Here is a 22,076-nt window from a genome sequence, read left to right as displayed (position 1 = left end):
CAGATAAATATATGCTATTATATAGCTCTATATGCCTGTATATAGCTCAATATAGCTGTATATAGGTATATATAGATGTCCGTATATGAAATCCCTGAAACCCCACACACATAACAAATTATTTCCATGTTAACAGAAACTCTCTAAGTATCATTTTTCCCAAGATATTTCTATTTTACTAAAATCCAATATGGCCGCCGGCAGCCATTTTGTTAGGAGACCGGAAATAGTACCGACGCTTTACATTCGTTAATACCTTTCAAACAAAAAAAAATTCATGAAATTCGGTCAAAATTTACTCGAGATATTGTCAAAATACACCACGTTCACTGTACTTCCGAGTAGCCAGATAAGAGCTCACTCCAAGAGACCTAGCTCACGCTCCGGAGAACATAATTTCATAAAAAAAATTTTCCCTGATTGGTACGGTCAATACCTATCTAATAAAGCTAAAACAGACGAAATATGTTCAAATGTGGTCGACCTACAAGCAAAAACTGCTTGCCGCCCTGTGCCTGTTCCACACCAAGGGGTCTAACTCACGAGTCGGTCATCCGATTTCCATAAACTTTTTTTTTGTCGATCGGTATTGTAAATACCTTTTATTTGACGTATCACTTACAAGTTTAACGTTTAAATGTCCGGAGATATCTTCGAAAAACCGTAAAGCACTTATTGGGCCACAGCTCGGGAGGGGTCGATCCAAAATCACTCATCTTCGAACTTAGCCTGCCTTTTGACATTACCAAACGGGAAAAAAAAGAATTTTCAAAATCGGATGCGTTTTACTCAAGTTATCGTGCAGACAGACGGACAGACGGACAGACGGACATTTTTTTTTTTTCGCGGATTTGGCATCTCTAGACAACCACAATAGGTTTCCCCTTACTCAGGGAGTCCAATTCGACGTGTTACAAACGTATGCGTAAACCTAAAAGACCCCAGTACTTCGTACGGGTCTAAAAATCCCCAAAGTATTCAGTACAATTACGAAATCAAGGAAGTCGTGAAGTACTTGATAAATTGGTTGTGTATCCAGTGGAAAACGGGTAGTGAAGAAACGTAACCTCAAAGCACAACAAAAACATTTGGAAGCTGTTGGAACGATGACTACCGAAAGTTCCACAAATTGTACCCGCAATTTAGAAGTCATCTCTCCGGCACCGAACCTCTCCAGAAATGGACCTCCCGGTGAACGAAACAACACACATAACGTCAACAATCAAAATCCGACTGAAAATCGAAGAGAAAGAATGGAAAACATCATACATTATCGAAGCATTGGAGACACCTTAACAGCATGTCAAGTGAATGTAGAAGGCTTGTCAAAGGAAAAGATTGAATTTTTGAGCAAACCAAGGGCCCTCTCAATAGAACAAACTGACAAATTAAAATGAAAAATCATATGTTTAAATGTGTGTGTGACAGCTTCGTGTACAGACAGTATAGGGACTCTTAATGTCAAAAGTAAGGGACTCATAATGTCAAAAGAATAATGTCAAATTATGGTCCCAAAATTGTCCGCGAAATTTTGAAATTATTACTTCAAACGAAATGCTAATTTAAAAAAAAAATATATTTTTTCGTTATAAGTGTTTGTGAATGAAAATTAGTTGAATTAGTTACTAAAACCGATTTGTAGTAGTCAAGTCATTCCCTAGAGTACCTAGAGACACCGTTTCGTCCAGCTGATCTCAAAACTCACTAGTTCACTTCCAAAAAATTCCCGTGAATTTTATGTGGAGACAGCACATTGGGGGACTCGTCAGGAACGACAATGTTGAGAGTTTTGTTATCGTATGCGCTCTACGGAAAGGAGGGAAGCTTTCGTTTAAATCACCCAAAATTCAACGTTAAAGAAAATAAATGAAAAGAAACGGCAGGAAAATGGCTTTATTGAAATAAAAAATAAAATTCAAAGCCTGAAACAAGTTCCATTCGTCCATCGGCTACTAATGCAACTCGCTCGCTGAACATCACACAACAGACAAGGAAATAAACTTTCACAAAACTTCCACACGACTTTACGCAAATCAGTCTAAGAGGATAACAAGAATAATAAGAATGAATATATGTATGAATGGTACAAGACAATTATTGTAATAAAAAAAGGAAGAAGCAAAGTTGACGTTTTCGGATTTAGTAGTGTGTGTGATATGATTTTTCAATGAATTTCGGGTCATAATTCCTCTAGGTAGTCTACCTCTATGGAGCAAACTGCTAGCAGAAGAAGGAATTGACGTGCTAATGGTACAAGAGACTCGCAAAACCGACGAACAACGACTATTACAAGTTGGTAGCATAAAAAACTTCAAATTAATCGATAGCATTAACCATCCGAAATATGGAATCGCCACATATGCAAAGACGAACATCAACGATGTGTCATTGTCATGTAAGATCTGTGTGGACAACATAGCTGTGCTAGCGATAAAATTTGGACAAACGACGACAGTAAATGTTTACAAACCACCGGGTGTCGAGTGGACGTTTCCATTGCCGACATTTGAACACCCAACGATTTACATTTACATGGGTGATTATAACAGTCACCACGAGCTATGGAACTATGCAACGAGCGACGCAAACGGTGAACTGATCGTGGATTGGGCATTGAACAATAATCTACATCTGATGTTCGACTCTAAGGACCATCAAACGTTTCAGTCTCGGACATGGAATGGCATCTATAACCCAGACCTATGCTTTGTATCAACAGACGAAGATGGCAATGCTCTACCAGCCGTACGAAAAGTATATCAATTCCCAAAAAGCCAACACCGGCCAGTATTTTTGACTGTAGGCATACAAATTCCAACAGTGAGGTCACTGTCAGCACCGAGATGGAATTTGAGAAAAGCTAATTGGGCTGGTTTTCGTGAATCAATTGACCGCAATGTACGATGGCTCAAACCTGAATTAAAGAACTATGAACGATTTAATGGAGTAATCATAGCAGCGGCAAAGAAATATATTCCCCGAGGCTACCGAAAAGACTACATACCATACCAGCGTGGTCATCAAAATGTGAAGACCTCTGGCGTGAATATAAGGAAAATGGAGACGCTACAATCGGCACAGAAATCCTACGAACCCTGAACGAAGAGAGAAAGGAGAGGTGGGAATCACTAGTAGAGACCATGGACTTCAAACATTCGAGTAGGAAAGCGTGGGACTTGATCAGAAAACTAAATGGTGGAACGCTAAATATAAACACCACAACTGACGTTACACCGAATCAAATTGCGTCTCGACTTGTGAAACGTTCGATAATGCCAATAAACAAGAAAATAATCCGTCGCATAAATCGAAAACTGAAAAAAGCGAAACGGAGCATCAAAACATCACCCTATGGCTCAGCTGTCAGCGTAGATGAAGTCGATGCTGCGATTACAACCGTCAAATTGAACAGAGCTTGTGGTGCTGATGGAATTTTCCCAGAATTCATTGTTAACCTGGGAAAAAAGGCAAGGATATGGCTAGCTGAATTTCTCACAAAATGTTATAACAAGACATGGACTCCGAAACAGTGGAAATTCTTGAAGATACGGTCAGTGCTGAAGCCAAACCGAAAAACCAAGTCGAAAGTTACAGACCAATATCATTGTTGTGTGTTTGCTACAAAGTCTTCTAAAGAATTGTGCTCAACAGAATAGTCAATGACATATATGCAAATACACCAATGGATCAAGCCGGATTTGTACCTGAACGAAACTGCTGCGACCAAGTACTTGCATTGATCACACATATCGAAGCCGGATTCCAAGACAAGAAGAAAACGACCTCCATATTCGTCGATTTAACGTCAGCCTTTGACACAGTATGGAAAAGTGCTCTCCTATTGAAACTAGCCAATGTCGTCAAATGTGAGAAAACCATCAACCTCATCTCGCACATGCTATCCAATCGACGATTTAAAGTGTTCATTGGAGAAAGATGTAGTTCTGTGAGGACACTGAACAGTGGTTTGATCCAAGGAGGTGTTCTGAGCCCACTCCTCTTCGTGCTGTATCTATCAGACGTACCGGAAACCTGTGCAAGAAAATTTATGTTCGCCGACGACATGGCATTGGCATTGCAATACAAATACGACAATCTATCGGAAAGATGGGCAATACGTAACCTGAACAACAATCTGAGGAAATTGGAGTCTTTTTATGCCGCCAACCCACTGAGAGCAAATCCAAGCAAAACTGAAGTGACAACATTCCACCTATCAAATCAAAATGCAAACCGGAAAATCAGAGTAAAATTCTGTATAGAGCTGTGCGGGCAGCCCAAAAATTTGGCCCGCCTGATGCCCGCTCTCGCCCAATAGCACTAGTCACGGGCGGGCCTAAATTTTCCGGGCATGACATCGGGCAACTATATCTCGGGCGGGCATCGAAAATTAATCGGGCGTCGGGCTAGAGCGGGCTCAATAAATTTCTCAAAAACAACATCTTGTTTGGATAAAATTCATACAAAGAAGGAGCAAGCAAATTAAATTCGACGAAATACTGGGCAATGAAATCGACCAATAGCGATAGAACATTGCATAATCGGCAGTTGTGTTTTAATTTGATTCTGTTGATTTGATAATATTGCATAAACAAGGCCTACTAAACAATTTTTGGTGGCCTCAAAAAAAAAATTGGGCGGTCATCAGGCGGGCGCCAAAAACTTGAAAAGAAAATGGGCGGGCATCAGGCGGGCGTCAAAAAATTGTCAGGCATCGGGCGGGCTTTGAAAAACATTTGCGAAACTTAAGAAACTTTTAGAAACATGTTTCTAAAAAATAGGCCCTGAACCCAACCCTGGTAAAAACTCATAAAATGTAAAGAACTATCTTCAAAAAAAAACTTATTTCTAAAAAAGTTTGGATAATGAATTAAGCGACTCTAAAGAAACCAAATAAAGGTGATAAAGCCTTTAATTTATACATTTTTGTGTATATGAGAGATGAAAAAGTGGTGTCACAAATAAGTATCGATTATCTGAAAGGTAAAACCATCACTCACCGCATTTTCCATGGATTTTCGCAATTAAATTTGTTTGTGGTAATTTCGTTATCTGCATTATACTTTACCATTGCACTTAAACGGAATTCTTTAAATAAAATAAATGTCGTCAGTCGTCACGCAATGCCTTAACTATAAATTAAAGTTTCACACATCAAGCACACATCAAATATTCAACAAGCATTATAGTGCTTAAAAATGCTTTTCTGAATTACTTGCATCACTACAACCACCACCACTTGGCATTATGGATTTAATTATAAGCCTCAATTAAACAGCCAAAGCCTTTCATTCGTCAATTTACTCAATGATTCTTTTGTGAAAGCAAGTAGACGAACATGCTACGCTGTAATGAATGCATTTCAAAGTTAACTGTAATTAATTAACGACTTTGTGAGTGCAGTTGTATGTCGGCTGTTTTATTGTCACGAAAAGTTATGTGTCACATAAATTCCGAAACGACTTTAGTTTAAAGCCAAAAAGCATATATAGCTACCTACACCCAGTGTTTCAATGGAAATTATTTATGTTTCATTTAATTTCCATCTTACGTAATTCCTAAGATTTTGCTTAAACTGTCGACATTTGTCTTCTTTCTTTTCTATGTATTCCTGAGATTAAGTATCATTATATTATGTTTACAAGCATTGAACGTATGTTCGGTTATACACGGTGTTTGTACGACGGCATGTTTGTGTAGATATTAATATATAAACATACACACACTTTTAAAGGATGAAAAGAATGCTGTTCATTCACACAGTGAGCGTAAAAGTTTACCACAAGTTTAAACTTACTCTGAATTGATCATTAAAAAAGATTGAGCTTTTCATAATTTCCAAGAAAAACGTGTGGGAGAACACATCAAAATAATTTATTTCGAATATTTAACTTTGTTTAATACAATTGCTTGATATCCAAACAATTGGTATGGTTTTCTGCTTTTCTGCTTTCAGCCTTCTACCATCCACCACTAGTGAATCCAAGAACTCGTACAGTAATTCTTCGTTAAGTTGAAGGGTACACCTGTCAAAAATTGCACAGTGAACTTCGCACCGGACATTCTATAGGTTTGTTCCAAGTAACAAAAAAAAAATTTCCGCAGGACTGAGGAACATACACGAACTTTTTGACTTTTCCCCCTTTGCTCCTACTACCCCCAATTTTATTTTATTACTACCCCCATTTTATTCGTAATCTGGGCGTCCATACGAGTTCAACGAGCTATCACACGCCTCATAAGGTTGAAATTTGGCCGAGATATTAAATTTCAAAACTTGGAAATTTGCAGAAATTTGTATGAAGAAATTCATTTTCATACATTTTGAAATTGATGAATTTTACCAACCTTTGTCACTTTGTCACTCTGTTAACCGAAACTTTTGAATTTACCGGCGGATTTGGCTGAAATTAGGGTATGTTAAGGACGTAATTCTAAGAAACTAATTTGAATGAATTTTTATAAAAGCTTATAATTTCGGAGTTATGAGCGTGTTAAGCTATTGAGCTATGGAACCTATAACTCGGAAAATATGGCAGATAGAAAGTTTGTTTAAAAGACAAATTTATAGAGTTTCAGATTTCATTCGACACGTGTTTCATGGTTTCCCTAAAAAGTCGTCTATTTGGGAGCTATGAGTGTTTTAAGTGCGAGCTATGTCAGCCATAACTCGGAAAATACTGCGGATAGAAAGTTCGTGTAAAAGACAAAGTTATAGAGTTTTAGATTCTAGTCGATGCGTGTTTCATGGTTTTCCTAAAACGTCTTCTATTTGGGAGCTATGAGCGTTTTAAGTGCGAACTATGTCATCCATAACTCGGAAAATACGGCAGGTGGAAACTTCGTGTAAAAGACAAAGTTATAGAGTTTTAGATTCTAGTCGATGCGTGTTTCATGGTTTCCCTAAAAAGTCGCTTATTTTGGAGATATGGGCGTTTTAAGTGCGAGCTATGTCAGCCATAACTCGGAAAATACTGCAGATAGAAAGTTCGTTTAAAAGACAAATTGATATAGTTTCACATTCTATTCGACACGTGTTTCATGGTTTACCTAAAAAGACGTCTATTTGGAAGCTATGAGCGTTTTAAGTGCGAGCTATGTCAGCCATAACTCGGAAAATACAGCAGATGGAAACTTCGTGTAAAAGACAAAGTTATACAGTGAACGACATCTCAAATGTCTCACTGTCAAATTTTTCTGAGAATTTTATTGTGTCATTGCAAATTTACAATGACATTCTCTGAAAAAAATGACAGTGAGACATTTGAGATGTCGTTCACTGTAGAGTTTTAGATTCTAGTCGATGGGTGTTTCATGGTTTCCCTAAAAAGTCGCTTATCTTGGAGATATGGGCGTTTTAAGTGCGAGCTATGTCAGCCATAACTCGGAAAATACAGCAGATGGAAACTTCGTGTAAAAGACAAAGTTATAGAGTTTTAGATTCTAGTCGATGCGTGTTTCATGGTTTCCCTAAAAAGTCGCTTATTTTGGAGATATGGGCGTTTTAAGTGCGAGCTATGTCAGCCATAACTCGGAAAATACAGCAGATGGAAACTTCGTGTAAAAGACAAAGTTATAGAGTTTTAGATTCTAGTCGATGCGTGTTTCATGGCTTCCCTAAAAAGTCGCTTATTTGGGAGATATGGGCGTTTTAAGTGCGAGCTATGTCAGCCATAACTCGGAAAATACTGCAGATAGAAAGTTCGTTTAAAAGACAAATTGATAGAGTTTTACATTCTAGTCGACACGTTGAACGTGGTTTTCTTAAAAAGTCGCTTATTTAGGAGCTATGAGCGTTTTAAGTGCTTCAAATTTTCGATTTTGGTCAAATTTTCGATATTCGTGAATTTTTCGATTTTAGACTTTTCAATTTTCATCAAATTTTTGAATTCCGTAAAATTTTCGATTTTCGTCAAATGAAAGCTGGAAGGTTGAGATCAAAGAGAAAGTTATACAGTTTTCTAAGAAGAATATTTTCGTTCAAACTGCATAGTATAATTGTCTATTATCTTCGACCCAATTCTATAAAATCACAACTTACAAAGGAGCTGATATCGCCCAAAACCACTTGCAGTGGAGGTGTGACGCAAGTCCTGTTATCCACTTACAAAAGAACTGATATCAGTGTAGGTGACGCTTACAGATTCTACACGCAAAAAGATATGCGTCACAAATGGCAGCTGATGAGCAAAGTACGCGAAAGTTTTATCAACAAAAATCTTACCAGAAAAATTTTACAGTCAACGACATCTCAAATGTCTCACTGTCAAATTTTTCTGAGAATTTTATTGTGTCATTGCAAATTCACAATGACATTCTCTGAAAAAAATGACAGTGAGACATTTGAGATGTCGTTCACTGTAGGAAGAAAATTATAATAAACGAGCCATCAGAACAGTCGGAGCGTTTGCTGCGACTGAGCCCCGTACAAACCCGTATATCTATTGCGTACGTGACCCTAGTGCGTCTGTCACCCTACTTCGACCGTAAGCCTATGCGCCGGTTAAAGTAGTTAAAGTAAAATTATTATGTAATGTGTACATCTTAGAAATTGCACATAGCGCAATTACGAAGCCCCGTACGACGTTCCTTTCAAATAAAACCAAAATTTCAAATAGCCCTAAAATTTTAATTTATTGAGTATAAATACACATAGGGCCTAGTATCGGCCTCAGTCCGAGGATCCAAATTTAATTTATTTTTCAACTACATTCTATTCGGCCTTTGATTACCTTCCAAATGAAACAAAAATTACGAAAAACGGATGAAATTTGCTCGAGTTATATGTAAAATACACATAGGGCCCTAGTAGCGGCCTTAGTCCGAGGACCCAAATTTAATTTTTTTTCAACAACATTCTATTCGGCCTTTGATTACCTTCGAAATGAAACAAAAATTACGAAAAACGGATGAAATTTGCTCGAGTTATATGTAAAATACACATAGGGCCCTAGTAGCGGCCTTAGTCCAAGGACCCAAATTTAATTTTTTTTTCAACAACATTCTATTCGCTGTTCGATTATCTTTCAAATGAAACAAAAATTACGAAAAACGGATGAAATTTACTCGAGTTGTATGTAAAATACGCATAGGGCCCTAGTAGCGGCCTTAGTCCGAGGACCCAAATTTAATTTTTTTTCAACAACATTCTATTCGGCCTTTGATTACCTTCCAAATGACACAAAAATTACGAAAAACGAATGAAATTTACTCGAGTTCAATGTAAAATACACATAGGGCCCTAGTAGTGGCCTTAGTCCAAGGACCCAAATTTAATTTTTTTTCAACAACTTTCTATTCGGCGTTCGATTACCTTCCAAATGAAACAAAAATTACGAAAAACGGATTAAATTTACTTGAGTTCTATGTAAAATACACATAGGGCCCTAGCAGCTTTTCACTTCTAAGGCCCTAACTCACGGTCCACTCACCCGATTTTAAAAAACTTTTTTTTCCTGGATTGGTATTAACAATACCTATCATTTGCCGTGTCATTTACATTTCCATCGTTTATTTTGCCATAAATATCACCAAAAGACCTTAAATCACTTAGGTGGCCCTAACTCACGAAGGGCCGACCCGAATATGCCCATCTTCGAACTTAGCCTCACTATTTTGACTATCTTTCAGGGAAAAAAAAATTTTTTGAAATCGGATTTGATTTACTCAAGATATCGACGTGACGGACAGACGGACAGACGGACAGACGGACAGACGGACAGACGGACAGACGGCCCAAATTTTTATTGCGGATTCGTCATCTATGAACATTGGCAAACACTTTGCCCTTACCGTCTGCTTCGAATTCCATCAATTACACACGGCATCGTAATCCTATAAGCCCCTTCGTACTTCGTACGGGGCTAAAAAGTTTGCGTCACAAGTAAATTTGTAATGGTTACCAATCCGAGTTTGTAGATATCGTTCTTAATTCTAAATGATATTAACCAGTAAAAATAGTAAAAAATCGAAAATTCGTAGCCATTACAGAAAATTCGTAATGGTTACGAATCCGAGTTGGTACTTAACGTCCGAAATGCCATCAGCCACCAAAAATGGCGAAAAATCAAAATTCGTAACCATTACAGAAAATTTGTAATGGTTACCAATCCTAGTTGGTAAACAATGATCTCAATGCCATTGCCCAACCGAATTGACAAAAAATCGAAAATTCGTAACCATTACAGAAAATTTGTAATGATTACCAATCCTAGGTGGTAAACAATGTTCGTAATACTTGAAAAATAATTAAAGTATTTTAATGTCTTTAGTTTTATTTCAAACACTTTATTGTACAATAATTTCAAAATTTATTTCTGAGTTATTTTAATTTTATATTTCTTTGAGTTGCGGGTCGGGTGAGACAGCTCTGATGTATAGCACTTTACTGATCACGAGCCCTCTGTGTAACACTGTACTTATAAGGATTCGAAAGGACCACGTCAAAGGTTAAATGACGGGTGTTCAATTGAAGGTTAAATGACGGGTGTTCAATTGAAATAAATATTTGTTTCTAAAATAAATGAAAAACGATTTTCGTCGATCGTTCAAATATCAAGCTGTCATTTTTGATTTAGGATGATTTATGGTTTGTTTCTGGTACTTCTAGTACTTCTGGTACTAGATGGTTTGTTTACTTTAAAGGATAATTCCAAGAATAGTTAAATTGTTAAATAAATTAAATTGACAAGCTGTCACTTTTGATTGAGGATCAAAAGTGATTTATGGTTTGTTTATTTTAAACACACTGTCAAAAATCAGTTGAACTTTTGTGTTCAACCGTAGACTCTTTCCAAAGCTAATTTAGTCATTTCATTTTTCTAATCATAGACACATTCATTTTTGAAAGCTAAAATATAATTGCATGTGTATTAGATAAATCATGATCGTGTAATAACTCCTTTACATACTGCTAGCCAGCAAAAATAGTAAAAACCGAAAATTAGTAACCATTACAGAAAATTGGTAAAATTTACCAACTGAAATGGTAGCAAAAAGCTCTGTTAACATTACCATCAAATTGTAAAATTAACAGACCCACATGTTACTATATGTCCAGTAATCAATACAAACCAACCGTAAGCATAACAATTTTGTTGATATGCAACATTCAACTGGACTATGTTTCCTATTGTTCATCCACCTTCTGTGGATATTCTATGTACTTACACATCATCTCATATAATAAAATTCAGTTTGTTCTTTATCAGCATTGAAACTGGTCGTTTCATTTATCTCAGACATTAGGTTATGGGCCTACAGCGAAATTTTGTGTAAATTTCGAAGAGGTGTTGCTGGTAATAAGTATTTAAATGCATTTGTTGCTAAACAAACTACAGTAAATCGGAACTATATTGTGAATCAGAAACTTTGCATATGTCGGAAACAAACCGAGAAAGTTTGAACAGTCAAAAGTCCAGTGAAAATCGTACGCCGAGTGAAAATCGTACGCCAAGTGAAAATAGTGTATTGTCCATTTCAATGGCACCGAAAAACGAATTTGAACTAAAAAAATTGATGGGCAGTGAAAACTATCATACGTGGCAGTTTGCCATGTTGAATTATTTCGAATTAAATAATTTGGAAAAATGCATCGAAGGCAGTGGCATTAAGCTCACAGCGGATGCAATTAAACAGAAATTGTTGGATACTGCTGAGACTGAAGAATCATCTGGCGAAGTTTATCTAGTCCGAAAGAAGATCAACTCCAATTTTAAGTCGAAGGGTTTTCGTTGTTATACTTGTGGGGAACGAAACCACAAAAGTGCTGACTGTAAACAAAATGTTTCCAACTTGATGTCAGATACAAGTAGCAGAAAAGCTCCAGCGAATATGTCGTCGAATTTGAATCAAAGTGGTTCAGCGAAAGTCGTTCGTCATACAGCTTTTACTGCGGCATTCCTTGCTAAAACTGAAAAGAACAAGAATGAGTGGTTCATTGATAGCGCTGCTACGAGCAACATGACACCGTATAGTGATATTGTTAAAAGCAAAACTCTGAGCCCAGTCAAGCACATCACAACGGCTGATGATTCGACGATGAAAGTAAATTGTATGGGTTCAGTCGACTTGAACATTTCCGGAAATTGTATCGAAGCCACCGAAGTCTTACACGTTCCTGAACTGTCGGTGAACCTACTGTCAGTTGCGAAAATTGTTAAGTCCGGAAACACAGTGATCTTCGATATAAATGGATGCCGTATTCACAACAGTTCCAACGAACTCGTCGCACAATGTAAGGAGTCGGATGGAGTGTACAAAATCCGCACGGAAGAGCACAGGTGCATGTTCACGAAAGGCGTCAACAACGAATTGGTGCAGTGGCATCGTCGTCTCGGACATTTGAATTACCAAAGTATGCTGAAGATGCGTGATGGTGTCGTAAATGGAATCAAATTTGATAACAATTCCGATCTTCTGAAATCCTGCGAAATTTGCCCTATGGGAAAACAAGCTAGACTTCCATTCCCGACCAGCAAAAGTTGCTCAAAGAATATGTTGGATTTAATTCATGCCGATTTATGTGGTGACATGGAAGAGTTGTCAATTGGCGGTGCAAAATATTTTCTAACATTTATCGATGATTGCTCCAGGAAAGTTTTCATTTATTTTTTGAAATCAAAGTCGGAGGTGATCAATAATTTCATCGAATTCAAACTTTGGGTCGAAAACCAATTGGAGCGCAAAATCAAAGTTATTCGCACCGACAATGGATTAGAATTTTGTTCCAAGCGAGTTGAAAATATGTGCAAAGTGAATGGAATCCATCATCAGCGAACGAATGTGTACACTCCTCAGCAAAATGGTGTTGCTGAAAGAATGAACCGGACAATCGTTGAACGCTCAAAATGCATGTTATTTGACGCTGGGCTAGAAAAATGTTTTTGGGCTGAGGCAGCGAACATGGCAGTTTATTTGATCAACCGTTCGGTGTGTGCAGCATTGGTAAACCAAACACCAGAGGAGATTTGGCTTGGCCAAAAAGTTGATTTGAGCGATTTAAAACTGTTCGGCTCAAAAGTCATGGTCCATGTGCCGAAACCCAAGCGTAAGAAATGGGATCCCAAATCTGTGAAATTGATTTTCGTTGGATACGATGGTGAGAAGAAAGGATTCCGTTGCATCGATCCGAAGTCTAAAGAGTTAACTGTCAGCAGGGACGTCATCTTTCTGGAAGAGGTAAATCATTTGAATAATCGAATAAATCAACAATTCGTTTCACAGAGTGAAAATGGAACCGAAGACAATAATTTGTTAATTGTCGAGGCGGAAAGTGACACTGGCACTGAAAGTCAACTGATCGATGCAGTCAGCATGGCTACAAATGACTCGATCAATGCAACGCCTGATGAAAGTCAATCGAACGAAACGACAAATGCAACGGTTGATGAAAGTCAATTAAACGAGACAATCATCAGTGTTTCATCGTATTCTTCAGCAGAAAGTGACGTCACGACTTTCGAAGACACTTTTTCCGAAGCTGACAATACAAGGGCAGATCCAGATTATGTTCCAGATTCCGATGACATGAATGAAACAACTTGTTTTTCAAGGCAGTTCAACGAGGTGCGAAATTTTCCTTGCGAGTTGGAGCCTAATTCCGTGAAAGAGGCTATGTCGCGAAGTGATGCAAATTTTTGGAATGAAGCGATGAAAGACGAAATTAATTCGCTGAACGAAAATCAAACGTGGAACTTAGTAGAATTACCGCCTGGAAGGAAACCAGTCAAGTCGATGTGGGTTTTTAAAATTAAACGAAATCATGAAGGCAACATAGTTCGTTACAAAGCAAGACTGGTGGCTAAAGGTTGCTCGCAGCGATATGGAATCGATTATGTGGAAACGTATTCGCCGGTTGTTCGGCACACATCATTGCGTTTTTTGTTTGCTCTGGCCGTCAAAATGAAGTTAAAAATTGATCAAATGGACGCAGTGACTGCATTCATGCAAGGCGATTTAAATGAAGAGATTTATCTAGAACAACCGGATGGTTACAATGATGGTACGAATCGTGTGTGCAAGCTGAATCGGGCAATCAATGGTTTGAAACAATCCGGGAGAGTTTGGAACTTAAAGTTGGTGAAGGCTCTGAAGTCATTTGGGCTGAAGCAATGTAAAATGGATCCTTGCGTTTTCGTCACTGAAAAGTTGGACCTAATGTTGGCTAATTGGGTTGATGACATTTTCATTTATTGGAAAGACGAAACCACACTAAATGAATTGAAGCGATCATTGAGCTCGTCATTCAAAATGAAAGACATGGGACGAGCGAAAAATTGTGTTGGTATTCGTATCACATACATGAAGGATGGAATTGGATTGGACCAATCTGCATTTATCAATGAAATTCTTAAGCGATTCGGGATGGAAGATTGCAATCCTGTGTCAACACCAATGGACATCAACCAAAAATTATCATTGAATGCAACAGACGGAAAGGAAAACGAATTTATCACTGGAACCGTTCCTTATCAAGAGCTCGTAGGGTGTCTGCTGTATTTGGTGCAAGGAACCAGACCAGACATCGCATTTGCAGTCAACAGCGTAAGTCGATTCAACATCAACCATCGAAAATCGCACTGGATGGCGGTGAAACGCATTCTTCGATACGTAAAGGGAACTGTCGATTTTAAATTACGATACTCTGACACTGGAGATACAAAATTGGTTGGTTACACAGATTCGGATTGGGCATCGGACATTGACAAACGTAGATCATGCAGTGGTCATGTGGCGCGATATCATGGTTCAGTAAACTACAGCCGACAATTGCTCTGTCATCGACTGAGGCCGAATACATGGCATTGTCCGCTTGTGTGCAGGAGGCTATCTGGCTCAAACAGTTTGGTGGAGAATTGGATCCGAAATTTGGAAATCCTTGTCAAATTCTGTGTGACAATCGAAGTGCAATTGATTTGGCGGAATGCGATGGATACAGGCAAAGATCGAAACACATCGACATTCGGCATCATTTTATCCGTGACAAGTTGGAAGATCGAACCGTTTTTGTAAATCACGTACCGACCGATCAAATGGCAGCGGATAATTTAACAAAGGCAGTCATGAAAGAAAAACAAAAATTTTGTTGCAAAGTAATGGGCCTTTGGTGAATTCTTAAATTTTTTTCTGTCCATTTTTGGGACATTTTTTCTTAATTTTAATTTGCTTTTTTTTCTATTATTTTTGCCAATTGAAGTAAATAATCTAAATTACAAAATTATCAAGTGAATTTATGAAACTACTAGATTTTTGGAATTTAAATTAAGTGGGGGTGTTGATATGCAACATTCAACTGGACTATGTTTCCTATTGTTCATCCACCTTCTGTGGATATTCTATGTACTTACACATCATCTCATATAATAAAATTCAGTTTGTTCTTTATCAGCATTGAAACTGGTCGTTTCATTTATCTCAGACATTAAATTTCACTGTTGAGTTAACTTTCGGTAACATATACCAAGTATTTTGTAAAATCAACAGAATAGTAATGTTCATTCCAAATCAACCTAGCAATTTTGTAGGACCTACACAGATTTTCGTAGGACCTACAGAGTTTCATTTTCAGTGTAGTCAAATCAAGCGCTGCTGCCTGGGATACTTTACTTTGCCGTTGTGTTCCCTTACGAAAATTCATTTTCGTAGGGTGCTGCAAGTAAAAGTGTTTCCATCGCTCGTAAAGTAAAACGCCGTACTATACACGTGAAATAATTTGAGCTTAAGCCCACGGATTCATTTACTCATCTGGATACGAGATAACAAATTCCTTCACTGGTACTATTTTATGTTTACGTAACGCTTACCGATAAATTTCATACAAATTTTGTACCGGTTGGATGCACCATTTACCACCTACAATTTCATTTGCTTCGTGAGCCGTTTAAACTTTTTTTTTTTAAATTACCTGACAGAAAGTTGAAACAGCTACACTTAGTATCAGCTACATAAAATTTTTTTTGTTTTCTGGCCTTTTCAAATTGTGTTGAAGTGTCAAAATTGCAAAAGCTTTGGTCGTATTGGAAGAGGCTGGAAAAGAAAATTAATTTTATGTCAAACTCATACTACTTAAACGTACAGAAAGCTTTCAATCTTTGCTAGTAAATGATAAATGTTCCAATCATTTGACAACAAGATTCCAATCTGAATAGCCTTCCAGAAAAACATTAAATGATCGGTAATTCGTAGGTAAATGATCTTTTTATATGAAAATTACCGTTGGTCAACGCACTTCAAGCAAAAGTGCTTCGAGTGACAGCTGCCAAAATTTGTTTGATACACTGTCCAGTTTCAGTACTCTATTTACAGTACCACTCATGCTTGAAGTGCGTTTAGTTGGTACAACATGGATATATTTCAAATAACATTTAAAATTCTTTGCATATAAGCATTTACAGTTTACACATTTCTGCACAACGATCGCTGGAAATCCACTCAAAGTAGGACCCAATTATATCTTCGGTCTTCGTGTGTGCACTTTTAATAAGACTCGAAAAGATAATTGTCTCCTTTCTTGAGTTGACACCATTTGAAGTTTATTTCCCTTATCGTTTATCCACTTTCCATTGTTACAATTGTGGCGTGTGTTGCAAAAGTGTACAGTAGAATATTACATCTAACAAAGTATCAATTTCTGCGTTTATCCTCAGTCTTCGTTATGTGCTAACAGCCAGCGAATTGCTTACTATTGCTGATCAAATAACATTTCCCAATTTCTGGTAGCCTTCTTAATATGCAGTCCACGTATAACAAAAATTCCTGCAACCATTGTCATCGAGGACGATATTCAATTTATTTAAGCACGTCCATCAAATAGAATAAATTAATACTCCGGGTAAAACGTAAAACTATTTCACATTGGAAGTTTAAATCTGAAAAGTTTTCTCCGTCGATTTTTTTCTGATTTCATCTTCTTCTTCGTCGCCTTCTTGTGAAGTGCACAGCGGAGCTGCAGTTCATAGACGAGGTGAAAAAAAAACTTTGCACTCTCCGGGTGATAGTAACTAGTAATGTTTTGATTGGATAACATTCTTCGATAACTAAAACGAAAATTTTGCAAGTATTTTGAACTCACGTAACAAAACTATGGTTAGATAAATGATTCAATTTAGAGATGATTAATCTTTTTGCTATTAAATTCTTCCGAAGAAGTTTACAATTTATGAATTAGGGTGTTTATGTGGTTGTGGCTTGTATGAATTAATTTGCAAAATTTAATTTTAGCTGCCAATTGATAAGTGAGACAGTGATAAGTAATTTATCGAATACTTTTATGATTTTGATGATTTCGCTTAGAAGCTTAGGAAAAGCGAAAGTACGAGAGAACGGTCAACATTGAAACTTTCGCAAGTGGTGCCATTTTAAATATTAGAATAGAGGTACCACTTTTTGCTAAAATGAGTATTTGTATATACATAAATAAGACATTGCCTAACTGTTAACTACATTCTTTTTCTCTAATTTACTGATTACTGATGTCATAGGTTACGAAGCAGTTTTTTTTCGTCCGGAAAATATGGCTTACATTATGATGGAATCCCTTCTGGATTAGGAAAGATATTCTTAAAATTTTATCGGACTCAATTTCCTTTAACACTGCAAAATAGATAAAAGAAGATTTCATAACAGTTATCAATTCAGCGTACAACAATTTTGCCTTCTCTACCTCTCCCAATATGTGAACGGTCCGGGACAATAAAAATAAAGACATAAATAAGACAAAGCCATTAAAAGCAGCTTGTTTTTAATACCTTCATAAGACATGGCTTTGTCCGGTACAAGAGGTATTTTCGTTTTGTTTCCTTTAGTTATCACATATACCATGTTGCACGCAGACGACAACAACGACTACCACCCTCGCGGCAAGCACACAATATATAAATATAATGAGAAGAACTAAGTCTGATTTTATGACCCCTTATAAAAGCATGTTACGTACACGTTGCTTCATTGACTAGTGATAAATATATGACAGAAAACCAGCTAAGTTTCAGATATTACCAATTGACTATTTTCACAATTTTCACCCAAAGAGCGAGTCAGTTGCGGCTCCTCCATAATGTCGTCGCCTTGGTAAAGTGTTTTTACGAGATGGTTTTTATTATTATAAATGGTCAAAGTTGGTCGGTTCTGTTCCTTTTTATCAACCCACTAGCGTTACGCCTTAAACAATAATGTATAGTATAATGATGTGTCGTCAATAGGCTATTAAGGGAAAGAAGTTTCGGCACATTGAATAACTGTATTTATTTATGTAACCCCAGTGGTTACCCCTCTAGCAAATTTGAGTAGTACCTCAAGATAAATTCTGTCACTTTCTGATTACATTAATTACATTGCACTTCAATTACAGGTAGTACAGAATTTAAAAAATATCTCGCTCCCAATAAATAATCACTTGCACCATACATAACCACACACATACCGACTCAAATTGAATTTATCCCATAAATGGAAGCTTGACTACGATCACTCCATTCATTAGCAACGGCTTTGTAGCTCATGTTCGTGTCTTTGATGTGAAATATGACAATCCTCGCAAAAAAAATCAACCGTGTGTCTATTTACAACCAAAAAGCCTGTGTTGTCGATCCATTCAAATCACATTCTCATATCTCTACCTAAACAGCGTGAAATTAAATATTTGCAGGTAAAATAATTCCTATTCAATTTGATAAAACGAGGGGGTATATATTTAACTTAAAATTCATTCACACTCGCTCATTAACACCGTGAAATTATAATACACCATTCATTTGAACAACGCAACAACATTAGAGTGTAGGTATATTATATGGAATGGGGGCTAGGGATATATTTATGCGAAACATATGTACACACAATTTATATCAACGATTGTACGTACACTCGAGTAGTGTACATTTGGTATGAGGCCGGTTAACCACAACTTCAACTCGTTGAACAAAATATATTGTACGGTAGGAGGTATACATATAATAATATATGTGTGGATATGAGGCGATGAATTGTTTTTATAACAAAACAGTGCAGGAGAGAAGAAAAAAAAACATTGTAAATAGACTTGCGTGCCACTCTTCAGCATTACGTAACTTAAATTTATATTAAAAGTCATTATTTTTCATGAACTCTTCAGGCCTGATGGGCTAAGTATATATACACAATACATACGCAAAGCATTTCGTTCTCGAAGAATGTTTGATGGCGGTTCCTTCGGGGGTGGTAATGAGTGGTAGGAGAATTTGTCATAAATCTACAAACAAATGTGTAAATAATTGGACTTTCGTTCATTAGCTGTTTCACTATAGTTTCCGGTTAATTTCCTGTTTGTGGATGTTGATTTACATTTTATTGTGTTAAACCAATTTGTACACGGACATTTTGGTGAAATATTTGTTATGAAAAGTTTTGACGAAGTGTTTCTAGCTATTTTATTTTTTATTTCATTTTTTTACATTTCCCAAATATTAGACAAGAGAGTTATGGTTCGGTTGACGGAAATAAAGGCTTGATGTGTTGTATAGTACACACACAGATATATTTAGATAAATCGCAATACTTTTGAAAACTTATTAACGGCTCACTAAAGGATATTTTTGTTGGAACTAGAATCGGTCTAGTCATGGTCATTTACAATCGCAAACCTATCAATCAAAAAAGTTCCTTGTTTGGATAATAAGTAAGAATCAATGCGACAACATACTTCTCATAAAAGATCACGCAAAGAACTACTTTTTTCGGACGACCAGCTCCAGCTCCAGCTAATTTGATGAAAAAACTTCTTTGACCAATAAATTACAAGTTCAAAATCTATGTTGTAATTGGCTACTATAAAACGAGCCATCAGAACAGTCGGAGCGTTTGCTGCGACTGAGCCCCGTACAAACCCGTATATCTATTGCGTACGTGACCCTAGTGCGTCTGTCACCCTACTTTGACCGTAAGCCTATTGCGCCGGTTAATGTAGTTAAAGTAAAATTATTATGTAATGTGTACATCTTACAAATTGCGCATAGCGCAATTACGAAGCCCCGTACGACGTTCCTTTCAAATGAAACAAAAATTTCAAATCGCCCTAAAATTTTATTTTTTGAAGGGCCTAGTATCGGCCTCAGTCCGAGGACCCAAATTTAATTTTTTTTTCAACTACATTCTATTCGGCCTTTGATTACCTTCCAAATGAAACAAAAATTACGAAAAACTGATGAAATTTGCTCGAGTTATATGTAAAATACACATAGGGCCCTAGTATCGGCCTCAGTCCGAGGACCCAAATTTAAAATTTTTTTCAACTACATTCTATTCGGCCTTTGATTACCTTCCAAATGAAACAAAAATTACGAAAAACGGATGAAATTTGCTCGAGTTATATGTAAAATACACATAGGGCCCTAGTATCGGCCTCAGTCCGAGGACCCAAATTTAAAAAAATTTTCAACTACATTCTATTCGGCCTTTGATTACCTCCCACATGAAACAAAAATTACGAAAAACGGATGAAATTTGCTCGAGTTATATTGAAAATACAAATAGGGCCCTAGTATCGGCCTCAGTCCGAGGACCCAAATTTAAATTTTTTTTCAACTACATTCTATTCGGCCTTTGATTACCTTCCAAATGAAACAAAAATTGCGAAAAACTGATGAAATTTGCTCGAGTTATATGTAAAATACACATAGGGCCCTAGTAGTGGCCTTAGTCCAAGGACCCAAATTTAATTTTTTTTCAACAACATTCTATTCGGCATTCGATTACCTTCCAAATCAAACAAAAATTACGAAAAACGAATGAAATTTACTCGAGTTCTATGTAAAACATAGCTAACGCCGACCCGTACGAAACACCTATTCGTATCAAAAGCCTTTAATGTGAAACTCTTCATTTCTCTTACTTCATTTTCTTCTCTGCTGAAAAACTATTCTTCCTTTTAAATCACTTACATTATCCACTCTTTGCCTTGTTATCATATACAATTAAATTGCCGGAGGCAATATAAACAGCCCCGTACGAAGTCAAATTTCATAAATTCCTATTTAAACAGCTATATACCGCTATATTTACCTATATTTCACTGTAAATAAACATTTCACAGAGGAATATGCTATTATATAGCTCTATATGCCTGTATATAGCTCAATATAGCTGTATATAGGTATATATAGATGTCCATATATGGAATCCCTGAAACCCCTCACACTTAACACATTATTTCCATGTTAACAGAAACTCTCTAAGCATCATTTTCCCACTTTATATCGTTTTACTAAAATCCAATATGGCCGCCAGCAGCCATTTTGTTAGGAGACCGGAAATAGTACCGACGCTTTACATTCGTTAATACCAGGGTTCCTTAACGTTAAAACTTTATCATAAAAGTTTCACTTCGTACCGTTTCGAAATAGAACTTTTGCTTTTTGGGTACAGTTCATAACGAAATTGGTGTAACGAAAAATTATTTCGGTATCGTTTAACGTTATAAAGAGAAACGAAATTTTTTCCGGTATAGCAAAACGTTACAAAGAGAAATGAAATATTTTCCGGTGTGGCTTAACGTTACGAAGTAAGACGAATTTTTTTCCGGTATGCCTTAACGTTACGAAGTAAAACGAATTTATTTCCGGTATGGCTTAACGTTACATAGAGAAACGAAATCGTTTTTGGAAAGATTGTAACGTTACAGAAATAACAAAGAATTGGTGACAAAAAAGTTGCGGTTTCCGGAGCTGTAAATAATAAAAATACAAAAATTTCATGATAAATGCTTCGTTTTATAATTAAATTACTTTAAAATTCAATAAAAAAACATTTACGATAGAAAATATTCGTATAAACCTTCATTTAGACCATGCTATTACTGTAATTTTCAAGAGACTGTATTGGTACAGTTAATTGTCTTAACGTTATTTCATTTCTCGAAAAATATTCCGTTTCATGGTAACGTTACGGAATGTAACGGAAAGAATTTCGTTTTCTTTTAACGTTACGATATGTACCGGAAAAATTTACGTTTTCTTGTAACGTTACGAGATGTACCGGAAAAATTTTCGTTTTCTCGTAACGTTACGAGATGTACCGTAAAACATTTCGTTAGCAAAAACCGT

General features: G+C 36.7%; 1 long non-coding RNA gene across 1 annotated transcript; it reads right to left on the bottom strand.

Moving 5' to 3' along the window:
- Positions 1–1,645: 1,645 nt before the first annotated feature.
- On the bottom strand, positions 1,646–2,820 carry LOC119082105. Its single transcript, XR_005088572.1, has 3 exons — positions 2,810–2,820; positions 2,002–2,011; positions 1,646–1,704 (listed from the first exon to the last, which is right to left on the bottom strand). It is a non-coding gene; the product is annotated as an uncharacterized LOC119082105 (long non-coding RNA).
- Positions 2,821–22,076: the final 19,256 nt, after the last annotated feature.

Source organism: Bradysia coprophila, unplaced genomic scaffold (genome assembly GCF_014529535.1).
Source record: "Bradysia coprophila strain Holo2 unplaced genomic scaffold, BU_Bcop_v1 contig_373, whole genome shotgun sequence".
Lineage (NCBI taxonomy): Eukaryota > Metazoa > Arthropoda > Insecta > Diptera > Sciaridae > Bradysia > Bradysia coprophila.
Note: the sequence above shows the minus strand (reverse complement) of the source record. Positions and strands in the feature narration are given on the sequence as shown.